General features: G+C 39.1%; 1 protein-coding gene across 22 annotated transcripts in view; it reads right to left on the reverse strand.

Annotated features, from left to right (window-relative positions):
• The window catches only part of LOC144315677 (uncharacterized), a 118519-nt gene that overhangs the window by 43387 nt on the left and 57766 nt on the right, over positions 1–17366 (reverse strand). For 16 of the 22 annotated variants that reach the window (XR_013381437.1, XR_013381431.1, XR_013381430.1 and 13 more), the window contains 2 exons: positions 14867–14964; positions 7948–8038 (listed from right to left, as the gene is read on the reverse strand). The exons of 1 other annotated variant lie outside the window; for it this stretch is intronic. The gene's annotated coding sequence lies outside the window, so the exon portion shown is untranslated. The remainder of the gene's footprint in view (positions 1–7947; positions 8039–14866; positions 14965–17366) is intronic. 5 more of the 22 variants (XR_013381443.1, XR_013381442.1, XR_013381439.1 and 2 more) reach the window with 1 other exon arrangement.

Below are 17366 nucleotides of genomic sequence, written 5' to 3' on the forward strand. Positions count from 1 at the left end.
AAATCATCATATTTATTTTTCTGTAAATTTTGATGATTTAAATCTAACTCTTATTTGTGAGGTGAACATCAGTGAGTATTATCAAAGGATACATAAGCACTGAATAGATACAAGAAGGCAGGGCCATCCTCAAACCTCCTGGCCGTGCCATTACTGGGAAGAAGCCAGGCTTCACCCACAGTTGCCTTTACCTGCAACACACATCAATGATGCTGAAAGCCTAAAACCCAACTTTTGGATCCAGTTGAGGTCACTTACTAACAGGAAGCCAAGCTCCCTTTCTCTTCCAAGCCAATCCCAGTCTTGGCACTGCAGCATGAAATTTTTGAAAACAGCTTGCTATTCATTTTGCAGCTCCAATGACTTAAGTGCATTTATAAGTGTTGGGAGCTTAACATCCACATATTTACTCCTATGTTCTAATTTCCTGCTTCTCCATACTATTTATGTTCACCCTTTACCCAATTAGCACCCCAGTAAGCTGAACTCCTGTAGTTGTTTTACCCTAGCAATTAACCCTCTCTCTAGCACCCCCCTCTGCAAAGAGCTTCTGATTAAAATAAACTGCTCAATTATTCACCTAACGACAGGAAGCATGCCACAGTAGACAAGAAAAACAATTTATTTTTCTCCTAGATCTCTAAATGTGTCCAGTATTGGCAGAGAAGAAAGATTTTCCTGAAATAATCTAGAGGACTTGGTCGAGGTTTATGGTAAGGGCACAAATTTATAAAATGTCAGCACCTCCAGTCTGAAGAAAATGCTAAGATGAAGAAGAAAATTCAGTTGCTTTCTTTTTTTTTTTTTCTTTTTATCCTATAAATTGCTGACATGAATTTCTTATTAATGAAGCACAGTAACATACAGGAAAGATGTAAAGAGAAGGGGGTAAGAAATGAAAGAGAGGAAAATAGAAGGAAAGGATTACTTAAATACTAAGCTACCCAATACAGGAAAGATGTAAAGAGAAGGGGGTAAGAAATGAAAGAGAGGAAAATAGAAGGAAAGGATTACTTAAATACTAAGCTACCCAACACCTTGAAGGAATGGGACATTCTGTTTAAGCAGTATTTCTTTATGACTGAGAAGTATTGTGCACACATCACATAGTTTTCCTATTATTAAGAATATAACATTTTAACACTGAAACTCCAATAAAACATAACTTTTTCTGGAAAATTTTGGAAGAACCTCAGAATTTTGAGAGCCTAAGATAATCTCCATGAACCACAACTTTGCAAGGCAATAAAGTGGGGGGGTAATATCAAGTTGATAATACCAATATATTTCTGAAGTTCAAATTGGTAAAATTTACAATTAACAGTGAATCAGAGATGTGACAACACAATTTTCCAAGAGGGTACACACTGTTATGCAAATATCAAAGTGGGTCATAAACTGTATTTGTACATGTTATACAGAACTGCATATAACTGCCTATATATCCCATTTGTAATATTTTAAGGGAAAATCTCTTTTTAATCTAGTCTACAATTTATTGATCACCTTCTGTTCTATTTCTCTCTACCCACACATCATTCATAAGGCAATTAACCTACAATCAAAAAGGAAGAAGGCACATACAACCAACAGAAAGCCCACATGTGTAACTAGCCAGAGAACAATCAAGAAAATGACTCTAGTTTTATCTGGAAAGAAATATATTAAAAGTTACAGATTTTAATACAAGATTGTCTGCTAGGCAACTGAGGCAGAAGCTATTTCCAAGAATCTCACTCTGAAAATTCATCAAATGGTCCTCTGCTTTTACATGAGTTTCCTGAAATCTTTCCACTGCAGAAAACAGAAAAAGCCAGGCATTTAAGACTGCTGCGGTCTGTTTTCTCTACCATGGATAGAGTCTCCCTTTTCCAGAAGCTTTCATTAACTGAAATACTAATCCTACCTAAACTTGGATGGAAAAAAAAGAACCTCTTGCATACTAAACTATGTAAACCTACAACAGCTGTTTGCAAGCAAGAAGTGGCCTCTCATAGCTGTGACTTTTCCTGCTCTGAAAGAAAGCAGCTTACCAGCTGCGGTGTCCAGAAGCAGAGAAGAGCACAGTCACCGCTCCCTATGAAATTTTAACAATTCATTAACAGGAAAAGGCTGCATAAAGGGATGCAGGATCAGAGGCAGCTTGGCAGCATCAAATTCTGAAAGAATGAAGGATGGAGAAAGGGGAGATGTGGAAATTCAGGCTGAGAAGGAAAGGAAAAAGAGGAGGGAGATTTGATAGAAATAGGAACAAAGAGAGACAAGAAGCTAAAAGAGTAGGAGAGATTAGAGGACAAGGGAAAGGAAAGGGAAGAAGGGATTTGAATAAAATTCAAATCTCTAATCTGGTTCTACTTTTAATCTTCTTGGGGGTGGGGAGAGGCTGAATGTATGATGCTGACTGTTCCGCATTTTTTCTGAGCCACCCCTAACTGACCAAACCATGTGTTAAAAACAGTTTCCCTCCTGGAAGGGATTATGCCCTTTGACTTTCAAAGACATCTCTCCCCTTCCCAACATCAATAAGGCTAGATGTGGTGTGTGCGCTGGTGTGGAGCACAGCGGGGCGTCTGCAGAGCGAGGAAATTTCACAGAAGTCAGCCAGCCTGGCGCAGGGGACGCATTGTTTCTTAAACACCCTTATCTCGGACAGTGTAGGCATATTTGTAAATATACACGTTATGTATGTTCCCATGTAAATAAATAAGTTTAAATATAATTTCCAAATGAACAACATGAAAAAAATTGTCAATTTTTGAGTGTGTCAAATAATGACTGCAAACAAAGTGTTTTGCAGCCGCCGGCAGCGCAGCCCATCCCTGAGGCCACCCTGCCATCTAGTGGGACTCTGCCAGAACTCCTCCTGCAGCCACAGGCGGCCTCATTTACCCTCACAGCTGGAGACAGGGAAGTGTATTCTCCTAAATGTGTTAACTTAGCAGTGCTATACACTAGAAACAAATTAATATATAATTCTTCTGTGTCTTAAGGTCATTACTGTCGAGGCATAAATTAATAGAGCTATTCCAGTTAATTCTTTTTGGCATTTGCTTCTGCATGTCTGAGCGCATATGTGAAAATAGGCCTCCCCTCAGTGCCGTGGAGGGGGGCGGAGGAAGGAGGGGTGGAGAAGAAAGGAGGTCTAAAAGTAGCTTAGCCAGATGAGTGGACTCTCTGACCTAAAAGCATGGCAAGGGTGATACCTTCCAGATGCAGCTGCTTTACCTTTCTCACTACTCTGATTCCCATTTAACAAAATTCTTACAACAACCAAGCTGAAATAGGGGACAGTAGATGGGCAGGAAAGTGGGTAGTACCTGGGGGGCATCATCATCGGAAGGCAGCTGAAACATATCTGGTTCAGCTTTCTATGAGACACATGTCCTGTCACAGGCAAACATGGGCTCCTCCTTAAGAAGAGGAAGGAAGTGGCATGCTCATGTCCAGTCTGACCACCCTGGCCACTGAAGAAGCTATCAGGATGGTCACCTGTCCTTACCCCAGAGGTAGCTGTATCTTTCTCAGTGAGTTTCCAGGTCATATATAGTCTACAGCATGGCTCCTACTGTGGAAAAAACCCACAACAATAGAAAGTGAAGACCAATGCGAGAGGGAGATGAAATATTCCCCACCTGATTTCAACTCTTCCCAGAAGGCCTAGGGGCATGGGCATTTAACAAACTAGGCTTTGGTCTGTTTGGATATTCTGATGAGAATCTGGAGTTCCACCCTCTTCTCAAGTGAATACCATAGTAGCCAGGGTAAATGCATATTGGAATATCAGATCATCCCCAATTTTTATTTTTATTGGGGTTACTGTCATTCACATAAATTCTGCACTCTAAAAAAAAAAAAAAAAATCTAAAAATCCCTTCAGGCTTCTGTTCCTGGAAAAATAAACAGTGTTCTCTTGAATGTCCTATTAAAGATCCCTGAGGCAGAGGGGGGTCTTTGCATGTCCATTGTGACCAAAATCATTTAACAACTGCCCTGGACAAGCAGGTCTGGAATCAGAACCATGTCTTCTCCCAAGAACCACGTCTTCTCCCAACATCTCTGCAAAATAAATTAACCAAAGCAATATACTCTATACTACTGGCAATGCAAATGCCTTAAGATAAAATACTCCAAAGAAACTTCAGCACATAATAATTTAGTTATAAAGAAAAGATTAACTCAAAACAAAAGTGATGCAAAACATACTGAGTCGAAATTTGTGAACTTTTATGCCTCTGAATCACCTGCAGAGCTTTATACAAATGCAGAGAATCAGGCCATCCAAAGTTCTAAACTCTGGGTACAGCCTTTTTGCTGTGCCATTGATAGTTCCATTGATAATCCTGTTGCGGAGCCAAGTGAAAGCCAATGATTCAATATTTAAAAAGAAGAAAAAAGAAAGCAATCCTTGCATGGGTAATTCTGTTGAGCAACCAGAAATGAGAACAAACATATGAAATGCAATTCTAGATGATACAGCATGGACTTTAGCTACTATAGGTGTTTGAGAGGTTAAACCAATGAGAGTGAGGATTAGTTATAAACACAGAAGGTGGGTGTCCTGGAGAGGGCAAACGTTCAAGAATGGGTAGAAGATAAACAGAGCAAGAATGAAAGAGCAGGTATTCCAGGTGAGTACATCAACACTCCTACAGGAAAACAGACTGTAAATTCTAAGGATCACAGAGAGCTGCCCGGGGAAACAGCATGTTTGAGAGCAGTGAGCCCAATCCACTTCTGGGGCAGAAAATGGCCGAAGTACTGCCATCAGAGTGGCAGTAAGAAGAGAACGGTACAAAGTACTGAACAGTCCAAAATATGGTTCATACTCTATCTTAACAAGGGCATACATCTCACTTTTATCCAAGGCCTTCCTGACTGCCTCATTTCGGGGTGTTTTGAATCCCTTAGAAGTAAATGCTTGGTTTCTCCCATTGTGCTGCTACCTGGAAGCTAAAGATTTCCACTTCTGGTAAGATAATGCACTCAGCTGCATTAAGCAGACAATTAATTTATCCCGTTGGCTGCCCACTACCCATCCTTAATGTACTTAAAAAAGGAAACAATGCTTACCTAGCTTTAACTTGCACAGTTTCTGAAGTAAGGGGGAATGCAGAACATGATACTAAAATCACTGCACTGAGAACCACTCTGATCCTCACTGGATCAGCATGTCATACATAACTTCATAATATTGTTACAGAGACATCAGAGCAGATGGGTAAGAAGGATCTTCATGTGAGGAAGTGGAATATTATTACTTCATTTCATTTGTATATATCACAATTATAAAAGTGCTGAAATCCAGCAGGGTGACCAGTATATCAATTTCTGACAATACCAGGCTATCGAGTATCTAAGGTAATCAAAGATATCCCATAAATGTGTCTGAAATGAACAAGACTAGTCTCTGATTTGTGAAAATCTGATTTGTCTGACTTGCACTGCCAAAAGAGCCAATATCTTAATTGAAAAAACACAGTGATCTCTACTAGTCTAGGGAGTGAGAATGTTCCAGAAGTACTTCCTATCTGGGCTGATGTAATATTTTGTTATATGAGAACATGGGCTAGAAATTGATGGTCTCAGAAGATTCCTGCCGGTTGTCAGATACATAATTCTGAAGCATTTAATTTTACTTTACTCAAAAAACTTTCAGTGGACTCCTATGGCCTTTTTGGCTTAAATTCCTTAACAGCCTACTCAAACTTCACTAAACCTAGTCAAAGGTTCTCATACGGTCTTCCCATATACATTCTGTCCTAGTTGTGTTGATCTGAACAATGTCCTCTGGATATACCTTCCTTAAACTTGCCGCCATACACTACCACATTGTTCCCTACTTGCCAGCCACTAAAAACTTCTCTCCACCAATCAAAATCTCCTCCTAAACCCCAATCAGTCCCTTCCTCTCTTCCTTGAGAGTCTCAAAATGAAATATCTTTGTCTGAGTATTGGTAGTGCTTGATATCTCCACCACCATATCACAAATTACGGTATATGGGGGAATCCCTGGGGGGCTCAGCAGTTTAGTGCCTGCCTTCGGCCCAGGGAGTGATCCTGGAGTCCTGGGATCAAGTCCCATGTCAGACTCCCTGCATGGAGCCTGCTTCTCCCTCTGCCTGTGTCTCTGCCCCTCTCTGTCTCTCACGAATAAATAAATAAAATCTTTAAAAAAACAAAAACAAATTACAGGATTTGATCAATTACCTATTTACATATATAAGCCTAATCTCCCTTTCTAAATATAAACTCCTTGAGATCAAGATCTGTTTTAAATATTCTGTCCTCTTTACCTAAGCTAGTATAGTACCTGCCCTAGACTTTGTGTACAGTGAGGTCCAGAATCAATCATTTGTTCACCACTATATTTCTAGAATTTAGCAAAGAGCCTGGGAAGCTACCCAATGAGAATGACACTTTTCCTTTTGGTCTCTCAAAAAACAATACCCCTGCTCTTATCTACCCTGTAGAATTACAGACCACATTACACAAATGCCAGAAAAACTGAAGTGCCTACAAGATATTTTCAGTATGTTAAAAAGGAAAACTTCATTCATCCTTTAAAGATAAAAAATATATATACACTCTCTTAAAGTGAATTCCTATTTGGGCAATAATGTCCAGTGCAATATGGAAATGAAAATGTTATAGGAACACAAAATTAAAAAATAGTTCAAGTTATAGGATTCAGTCACTAATTATTTTTTATCTTGGATGATTATTTAAAAAGTAAAAAGAAACAGTAGTTCATGCCCATCAAAAATTACTTCATCAACAAATATTTGTTTATGGGATCTGCTCTATACCAGGGGATGATTAAAAAAAAAAATCCTTATTCTTTGTAAGGTACACTGGGAATAAAAAAAAAAAAAAAAAAAACAGGAGACAAAGATTTTCTAGGAAAAAGTTGAAGAGAATTCTATGAAATTAGACTCAATCTTGGCCCAGTTACTGGTCATGATGGATATCTACACATTTCTTATAAAGCATTATCATAGTTGCATCACTAGTAACCATGTAAATGGGAAATTTTATGTAACCCACAATAAAAACAAAGTCATGGCATGGTAATGTGCTTTTTATGGAATCCATGGACACCTTTCATTGCTAGAAATTTCACGTAGAAGGCATACACGTGATCAGCAGGTCTATAAAGTAAGGGCAGCAAAGCACTACAGGTGCCAACAATGCTAAAATTCAAAATTGAGAGGTTCCCATTATATTTTGGATTTCCAAAACCAAAAGAGAACACTTGCCTTTTACCCCCTCTTCCTACCACTCTCTTCCAGCCTCTGCACATGGATAAAGAATTTGCAATGTTGCCAACCTTGCCACTTAATGATCTGGATGCATCTACATAATGGCCTCCCGATACTGGCCATTATGGATGAGATTCACGTTATTTATAAATTAGCTCTCTTATTCCTGCATATTCCTGAGTTTATCATCATTAAGGAAAAGAAATATTTCTCAACAAAAGGCCCGGGTACTATGGTGATAGACACAATAGTAACTGTGTATCTACACAGATAGGTATGTTTCCATTTTGGTCTTTTGTATCCATCTTCACTTGTCCCAGATATGCCATTTTCTGATTCTCAGGGTGAAGAATGTTTTGAAATACATTTGCGTATTCATGGATTGTTGGCTGTATTCACATTTTTATATTCAGCTAATATTTAAATGTATTTAGGAAACAGGCCTCAATATAGATTTGCAATGTGGTATGAAATATCATAAAGGGAAATCACTTTCAGGCTGTTAGATCTGGTGCAGCTGGGGAGACAGAGAGGTTCAAAACATCTGTCAGCCCATGTTTTCACAAACCTTTTCCACACTCAACAATACCGAGTGATGTGGCTGCTAACCCAGAAAATGTAAATACCTGTAGAAATATGAGAGCAAGGGAATAAACCTAATTTTCAAATATTTTATTTCGATTCTTACCAGTTCACAGGCTGAATTCCTTCGGGCAGACTAATATCTTCCAGATGTGGGCCTGTGTCTATGCCAATTTTAAGACTGGTTTAGCGTATGGCTAGAACAGACAAGGAAGGACTTTCCATTAGGAGAAAAAATATATGAAAAAAAGGTTTTGAGGGAAGCAACTATTTTGAGAAGACATCAGTGCCTTCATCTGCACCTAATACATTACCTCTCAGTTCCATATTTGCCTGTAGGCAATTAGCCCTGTGGATTCTGTACTGAGTGTATGAGATCTAACCCATATAAAAGTATAGGTCCTAACTTTACACATGTTATATCCTGTGGCCTCAGGCTAAGCTCCGTATCCCAGTTAGTCATCTTACAAAGTTACCTGGGCAAGAGCACAATCTGATTCTACTGCCTGACAGAACAGATCATTGATATGGATATAATGGTGGCATCTCCTGTCCATGAAGGATTCTAAATGCATCGCTTTTGTAGTGAATGAAATAGCCAAACACAGAATCCAACTTACGGGCAGTACTTCATAAGGTTTTGATAGTAAGGTTGATGATGTCATGAGGACAGGGTGATGACAGCAACATTAACAAAGATGATGATCTTCTCCAAGATTTCTACCAGCAAAGGACAAGTAATTTTCTTGTGCCTCACCCCAAAATAAAGAAATAAATAAAACAAGCAATACACAAATCAAAAACAAAAAGAAAACTCATTTTATGCTGTCTATATTGTTGATTGTGTGTGTATGTGCACACGCACACATGAGTGCATGCATGTGCACCTAACTGACAAAGAAATAAGCCAAAATTAATAGCTAAGGCTGGTATAAGATCCAGATTCCAGTTGTGACCTGAGATAAATGGCACCCTATGGTAGTATGTCCTTCTTTCCAGATATAGCACTGGCTCAAAGTCAGACAATGAAGAAGTCACGGCCTGTCTCTGACAAAATTTACATTGACTAGAGAAAAGATCACTCAGCAAACATCCCTGGCCTATTCACATGATCCTGGAGACACATAATCTATATTCATAAAGCATTTTAGGATAATTAAATATCAGGTTCTAGGACAGTACAAGATACAATTAATCATTGAGACAAACAAAGAATCTCCATTCAGCTAAATGCACTTCACAGATGGGGGGGAGAAGGGGGCTTAGGAAGATTTTCTTTACAAATCCACTCAGAATAGTGGGTTTGCAGCACTCGAATTTGCAATGTAATTTCTCTTCTACAAGCAGCAGTTTAGAACCTACTAACAGATTACAAACTGAGAACAATGAGACAACCTTGTAATAATTTCAACACGGAAGAGTCTAGATTATACTCAGTGGAAGCCAGAATAGTGTTACAAGTATCTATATTTATCCAATATGATTGTAAAGTAATTCAATAATTAGTCATCTTTCTTTGACTATGGTATTTATTTCCTTACTCAGTGTGTAAGACCTTCAGATGGAGGATTGTGCGATTTATTTCTTTTGCATTCTCATCAACATTTGGCATACTACCTTGCAATGAGTAGATAACCAATAAATAACCATTGATTGATGACTGAATTAATATCTCTGACACAAAAATGTGGTTATAATATTACCTTCATAGGCAAAAAATTGTGAAGTGCTCCTTGTTGGCTATAAAGTACAAAGCTTATAGCTTTTAAGTCACTCCATACCTTATAACTAAAGTCCCAAATGACGTTTCCAACTTTAATTTCCCCCTACTGCCCTCACAGAGCTCAGTTTCCTATTTATGTGCCACATTTCCTTCAATTTCCTGGTTCAATTTGTTTCTTTCATACGAAACATTCATTTTCTTATCATCTCATAACTTTCCTGGTCAAACGTTACCTCCTCATGTGCCTTTCCTAATTCTCCCTGAAATTCTCAACTCAAGTGATCATTGCTTTCTTTGAACCCTCACAGATTAAACATACCTCTTTCATGGCTTCCTGTGTTCTGCAGTGTCATTCTTCTGTATGTCACATTTGCTCTGTCATTGTGTGTATTCCGAAGGCAGCATCTGCCCCAAAACTTTGATTCATCTTTGAAAAATCCCAAATCTTTTTTAATAAAGATTTTATTTTTATTATTTGAGAGAAAGAGAGTGAGGAAGAGAGAGCACAAACATAGCAGGGGGAGGGGGAGGGGGAGGGAGAAGCAGACTTCCCAGTAAGCAGGGTACTCACTCAGGGCTGATCCCAGAATCCTGAGATCATGACCTGAACCAAAGGCAGAGACTTAACCGACTGAGCCCCCCAGGTGCCCTGGAAAAACCTCATATCTTATTATCTTTGAACCCCAAACCTCTTACACAGAGAACTTTTCACTAAATATATGTTGATTTAACTTGCTATTGATTAATCTATTTATGGTAGAGATGAAAATCTGGGTAAAAACTCAGACAAAGCAACTGAAAATATTTTCCTTTTGGCACAGATATTATCATAATCTGAGTTCTTCTGAATGGTGCGATTTGGCTCAGGAAGCATTTACTAAATGTCATGTTTGGTAACTTTTAAGAGTCACCCCATCCATACCAGATTCATCCATATCTTAATACATGTTCCTCTCCTTAATTTCCTAAACTCTCTATCTCGCCTGCTACTCTAAGATTTTTCCTTCCTTACTCCACTCATCCATATCCCTTCCTAGCCAACTTTCTACTTATTCCATCCTTGCGTTCTTGCCTTGCCCATGTAATTAGGTTGCTCCTAACCATCTCTAGCTTTCTGGCACAGTTTTGTCTCTACAGTACAACCCAACACAGTGACTATTTAACCTCCAAAGAATATAATAAAAATCTGGGTTCCCTCCCTAGGTGCATGAATTATCAGTATTTTGCTTCCAGGAGAGAAAGAGACAATAAATACAAATACATATAATCACTTTTACATTTGATGAAGGAAAAGTCTATTCCTCTAAAACAATACACATATTCTGCTTAAAAGATATCTACATAGGGATCCCTGGGTGGCTCAGCAGGGGATCCCTGGGTGGCTCAGTGGTTTGGCGCCTGCCTTTGGCCCAGGGCGCGATCCTGGAGTCCTGGGATCGAGTCCCACATCAGGCTCTTGGCATGGAGCCTGCTTCTCCTTCCTCCTGTGTCTCTGCCTCCCTCTCTCTCTCTATCATAAATAAATAAATAAAAATAAATATTAAAAAAAAGATATCTACATAGCCTAGCAAATTTCTGGACTTTTCTTAGAAAATATATGAATTTTTCCAGGAAGACCTCCAAGAAAGTACCAGACTCTGACATTCTCAGGAGGATGACTATGCATTATTCATTGCCACATCCTAAGTATCTAGTGCAGTGCCTGTGATACAGTGGACCCTCTGCAAATAAGTGATGAATAAATAAACTTATATACTAATAAGTGAGTGGATTTCCTCCGTGGTCCCTCACTTCAAAGAAGGTGGTCCATATTGTCCTCATTTTCTTCTCCTGATGAGCATGTCATGTGTAAGAGCTTGGCTATCTATCTGCCAAACACTAACTCCTCAAATCAGATAACTGTAGTCTTTAGATAAAGGGAAAAAATATGGAAAGCAGGAGAAAGGGCATAAGACTAATGGGCTTAGAAAAGAGTCTGGGAATAAAAAGGGAATTTATACAATTATATAAATGCCTTTATTTGCACAGTAGTTTACTATATTTTCCAATGTGCTTTTGAATGTATTCTCTCTACTGAGTCTCATGATGATTGCACAGCAGCCAGATAGGCATTATTCCTTTTGCACAGCTGTAGCTCCACAGATACATTACACATTATATTAAAGATGAGAGAGCTGACATCTCCAAAGTAGATTCAGCTATGGGTTACAGAACTCCTAATTCCTGAATCCAACTCAATTTTTGTAATGACTATTTTTCAGCTGTTATCTGACCTCAATTTGTTGTGCTAAACAGATACTATGAAGAATGCTCTTGGTTTGTTTCTTGCCAGCTCCCCTTCTATCTCCCCAATCCCTGGTCTCTTCTTTATTTTCACTTTATTTGGAATAAAGGATCCAAAAAAGGGCCACTCATCACTCCCTGAAATACTCGTTTTTCATTATATTCAAGAAAGCTTTCATGCTATTTTCTTGCCTGTCAGTGCTGAGGTGATAACCTCCACTTCTATTCCCTGTACTCCCACTTACTCAGCTCCTTTCTTGGGAATGAATAATTGATTTCAATTACTACATCCATGGTTAAGCAAGTTCTGAAAAATCCCGGTGAAGCGGAGGTGGCGGTACCCTTAAGACGAAGATGCTGTAGCCTAGCATTCGTGTCCTGTCTTTAGCACGATGTGACTGAGAAGTGTTTGGTTAAATCAGGCACAGAAAATGCCTGGTCTCCACAAGATTGCTACATGGATCCCTGGGTGGCGCAGCAGTTTAGCGCCTGCCTTTGGCCCAGGGCACGATTCTGGAGACCCGGGATCGAATCCCACATCAGGCTCCTGGTGCATGGAGCCTGCTTCTCCCTCTGCCTATGTCTCTGCCTCTCTCTCTGTGTGTGTGTGACTATCATAAATAAATAATTAAAAAAAAAAAAAAGAAATTTCTGAGGTTGTCCTCTCAAACCATTGTGAAAAGAAAAGCTTACCACTTTTTTTTTTTTTTTTTTTTTTTTGCATTTCATCCTTTTTGCAATTATAATACATAGTGCTATCTAGTGGACAGCAGCAGGTAGAAGAAACCCATGAAGTCAGTCTAAAAATCAAGGGTCTTGCACCCCCAATCTTATGTACTAGGAAATCCTTATTGTCAGATAAGTTACCGGAGTTCAAGGTGCAACATCTGATCAGGTAAGCCTAAATGACCTTTCTGCTAAGAAAAAGGACCTTCTCCCTCTAGAACTATAGCCCACCTCAGAGAGCTGAGAGTGGTTTCAACTCAGCCTCATTTAGCTTGTTGCCAAGCATTTTCTCAAGGCACACATGATCCCACCATAATAGGTGGTCTTGCCTGGTTGTTCTTTGTTAACCTGACCTCTTACACATTCAGGCACACAGGAGGCTCTAAGGAGCCTCCAGCATTATGACATTAACGTGAGAAAATTCCTCCTGATCTCTTCTTTCTCCTCCTGGCCCCCTCTTCTCTGAGCAGCATGCTCCAAACATCCTCGGCTTTGCTCTTCCTCAACTCATTTGCCCCATTTGGACTTGGCATCCAAAAGGATACTATTCAAGACTGCTCATGTTTACCCTAATTCCCAGGCTCTGTAATATATAGCACTGCTCTTCTCTCTAACAGCTGAAGATTCATCCTACCAATGCTCAGACCACTGACCTGATCTGGAAAATGGGCATATACTGCAGAGAGGTTACTGATGATGATAAATGGTCAGATAGTAGCTCTGAGTTATTTTGGCAAATATATAAAACAGTGTTATACCAATGCAGTGCCTGGCATTCCAGGCAGATAGATGTCTAGAAAAGATAGGAAAACAGATGCCTAATTGCAGTTGCATGCTTCTATGATGGGGAGGCAGGAGCACCCAGATAGCTGCTGACCTCCTCACACCCATTTCCTCACCTGGATAGTAAAACAGGCAAAGTTTATGTTCTTTCCATTTCTTTCTGTAAAATTCCCAAGGAAAGTTCTTGGCAGAAAAAGAAAGAGAAATGAAATCAAACCTCATTTTTCCCCTCTTTCCTTTCAGGTGCCTGATTTATTCACTCCACGAGATGAGTGGCATTTGGAATTAAAACCTCAAAACCCAGAGGAAAAGACTCAGAAGATGAGAAGATAAGCTAACCAAAATATAGTAAGTTAGAAAAGGCAAAAGAGGGGGAAGCAAGCGCAGAAAGAGAAGAGAAAATGAATGAGGTGAGAGGAGGAGGGGAGTTGGGATCTAGGGCAAGAGAGAGGGGAAGGGATAGGGGATAGGGGAGAAGGTAAGAGGAAAGAAAACAGGAGAGTGAAACGGCAAGAGGGAAGGAGGGAGAAAGAGAAAATATACGTTGGGTGACTAATGCTTAATTTTGATACAAAGGTAAATTGTCATTTAAAGCACCAGATGTCTTCATTTGCCACAACTAAGATTTAGAAGACAGAAACTCAATTCAGTTGCTCTTTTCTCTAATACAAAATATGTTTTATCCCAATGGAAAAACGTGTTTCTTTCTGCCAATAAGTGTCAGCAGCTAATCTGAAGCCTTCAATGAAACAATGCCATTAAATAATTTAACCTGGAAAAAAGCCACTGATGTCTGTGAAATAATGTATAGATTTCAGATGGATCAAACTCGAAAACTGAAAAAAAAAAAGTGTAAGAAATGGGCTTTCGGAAACAAAGGGGCATCTACCATTAAACAGAAAGGAAATACATTAGGCTTAGGGAATTAAGAATAGCCACAGCAAACATCTACGCTGACACCATGTTGTGTTTAAGGACATAATAGGCTTCTCTCACTGATAGGAGAAAACTGTTCGGAACAGAGCTCCTACAAAATGAAATTTCGGGACCAAATCAGATCAATTATTCTTACCCCAAGAATATAAATCTATGCATTCCATGAAATCTCCCAGGGATGTTCATCAAGCATGATTTCTCCACTAGGGTGTTTTCCAGGATCTCCAGAATAAGAAAGAATCTGGACTAAGTCTTAGCAGATCAAAATTCTAATTCAAGTTTTGCCACACACTAGAATTACAGTCTCTTTAATGTATTCATCCCAAAAGATCTTACCTTTTTCACTGGTAAATTTGGATGATTATACTTAAAAAACTATAAGAGCATCATGGAAACACACAATGAAGTTACCCTCTACATATAACTTCCCTCTCGTTAGTCATTTGCTTATCCTTTCACTCATCAGTGTCTAATCAAAAGCCAGGCAATTTTCTCTATGAATTCTAAAGAGACCCACTTCTTTCAACACCCTCATAAAATAGTCCATAGACCAAAGAGTTTGAGGACCACTCACTCTGGGGCTTTCTCTTCCTTCTCCTCCATTAGTGCCTCTATTAATCATCTAGGCCAGTAGTTTTCTACTCAAGCTGAGCATTAGAATCACCTGGGGAGCTAAAAAACAAAACAAAACACAACAAACCATATTAAATACTGATGCCTGGACTCCACTCTACACCATTTAAATCAGAATATCTGGAGGCTGGTGCAAGCTCTCGTTATGTTTTCAGGTTTCTGAGGTGATTCTAACGTGTGTGTGTGGAGAACCACTGTTCCAGACACATCATGGAACTTCACTGATAGAAATACATTTGACCAGTCCCTTTCAAGCAAGACCCATATCAAAAGCTCTTGATGGAGACTCTCATCAAGAACAAAAACAGTATTTTCAAGATGAAGCAGCTAGAAACAGAGGACAAAGAGAGATTAAGGTTATTAAAAACCTAATCATTATCTTCTGCCTAATAATTGAAGCAAGGCTTATCTCATTGGTAGCTGCAATTTTTGCAACTCTTAGAGTTGGTCCTTTATATTCTGACTCCAGGTAATCAGTAGCCAATGTTGAGTTAGAGTAAGAAAAATTATCCCTGAATTCATAATTATAGTTTTAAACCAGATGGGATCTGAGAAATAGATAACTGCAAACTCCCTTAAAAGGCACAGGGAAGGGCAGCCCAGGTGGCTCAGCGGTTTAACTCCACCTTCAGCCCAGGGCATGATCCTGGAGACCTGGGATCCAGTCTCATGTCAGGCTTCTGGCATGGAGCCTGCTTCTCCCTCTGCCTGTGTCTCTGCCTCTCTCTGTTTCTCGAATAAATAAATAAAATCTTAAAAAAAAAAAAGGGCACAGGGAAGTCAGCACAAACAAACCAAAAACCAAAAAGAATTAGCGTTCAATTCATTCTGCCACCTTCCAGCCATATGCCCTTGACCAACTCACTCTACTTTTATCTGAGCTTCAGTTTCCTTATTTATAAAACAGGAATAACAACTACTTTGAAGTATCATGAAAATGAGAATTACAAATAAAAAGACCTCACATGCAGGGGGCACAATAAATGTTGACAATGAGGAAGATGATCATGATCATGATCGTGAGGTAAAGCAGAAAACTGCTGGGAAGACAGTATGCTGGAAAACTGGTTATTAGCATTTTGGAAGAAATCTTGTATTTGGCATTGCAGTTGTTTACAAATAAAATAGGGAGAAATATGAATAATATTTATAAAGCTATTAGAAATGATGACTCTTACATGAAAGTTGAAAAATCCAGCAGCTTCCTACATAATATTAGTACCTGGACTTTAGACATATGATTTCACTCATATGTGGAATTTAAGAAACAAAATGGGTGAACATAGGGGAACGGGGAAAAAAGAGAAGTAAACCATAAGAGACTCATAACTATAGAGAACAAACTTGAGGGTTGTTGGAGGGGAGGTGGGCAGGGGGTGGGCTAAATGGCTGATGGGTATTAAGGAGGGCACTTGCGATGAGCACCGGGTATTGTATGTAAGTGATGAATACCTGAATTCTACTCCTGAAACCAATATTACACTATATGTTAACTAACTAGAATTTAAATAAAATCCCAAAACAAACAAACAAAAAATCTGGACATTGAGAGCCACCAAAGGCTTTTTGTAGGTCTTTTCATATTTAGAAGATACAACAGGTTTTTAATCACTAAATACCCAGATGATCATGATAGGTGTTTATGGCAATGAAAAACTATTCCCATATCTCTTCTTCATTTCTGCACCTCACCGAATTGCCTGAAAAGCAAAGAACCACCCTTCTCAGCTTTCTCTTTGACTTAGAGAGTCTGTGTGATCCAATTTAGGCCTTCGTTTTCTCTTTTCTTTCTGTCTTGATTGTGCATGTAATGGCTAGAGCCATCTTCAGACAATAAGGGAAAAGCCACGAGACAGAGAATTAGGCCCTGACATCACCAAACCACAGATCCAACCTGGTAACTGCTGACCTTGAAATCCTTTGTTATGTGCGAAAACTACGACTTTGTTTGCATAATAAGAATCTGAAATCAAGGGACCTGCGTGGCTCAGTCAGTTGAGCATCTGACTCTTGGTTTCAGCTCAGTTCATGATCTCCCGGTGAGGAGATCAAGTCCCTCATGGAGCCCGAGCTGACACTGGGCTTCTCGCTCAGCAGGGAGTCTACTCCTCTCCCTCTCCCCATCTCATGTTCTCTCTCTCTCTCTTTCTCTCTGAAATAAATAAATAAACCTTTAAAAAAAAAAAGGAATCTGTAATCAGGTTGTAATCAGGTTTGTATTACTTGCAGGTGAATACAATCTTCATTGATAACAATAAAATTAACTAGATCTTAAAAATTCACAATAATATGAAGTCTAAACAGCCATCACTTACTGATCTCAAAATCAATATAATGGTAATCTATACACCCAAAAAATGTACTTTTTTCTATACCCAGAAATGAATTAAAAACTGCTTGTAAAATGCAAAGCAAACTACTAAGAGAGAAATACAGGCTCT

The sequence above is a fragment of the Canis aureus genome, chromosome 6 (assembly GCF_053574225.1).
Source record: "Canis aureus isolate CA01 chromosome 6, VMU_Caureus_v.1.0, whole genome shotgun sequence".
NCBI lineage: Eukaryota > Metazoa > Chordata > Mammalia > Carnivora > Canidae > Canis > Canis aureus.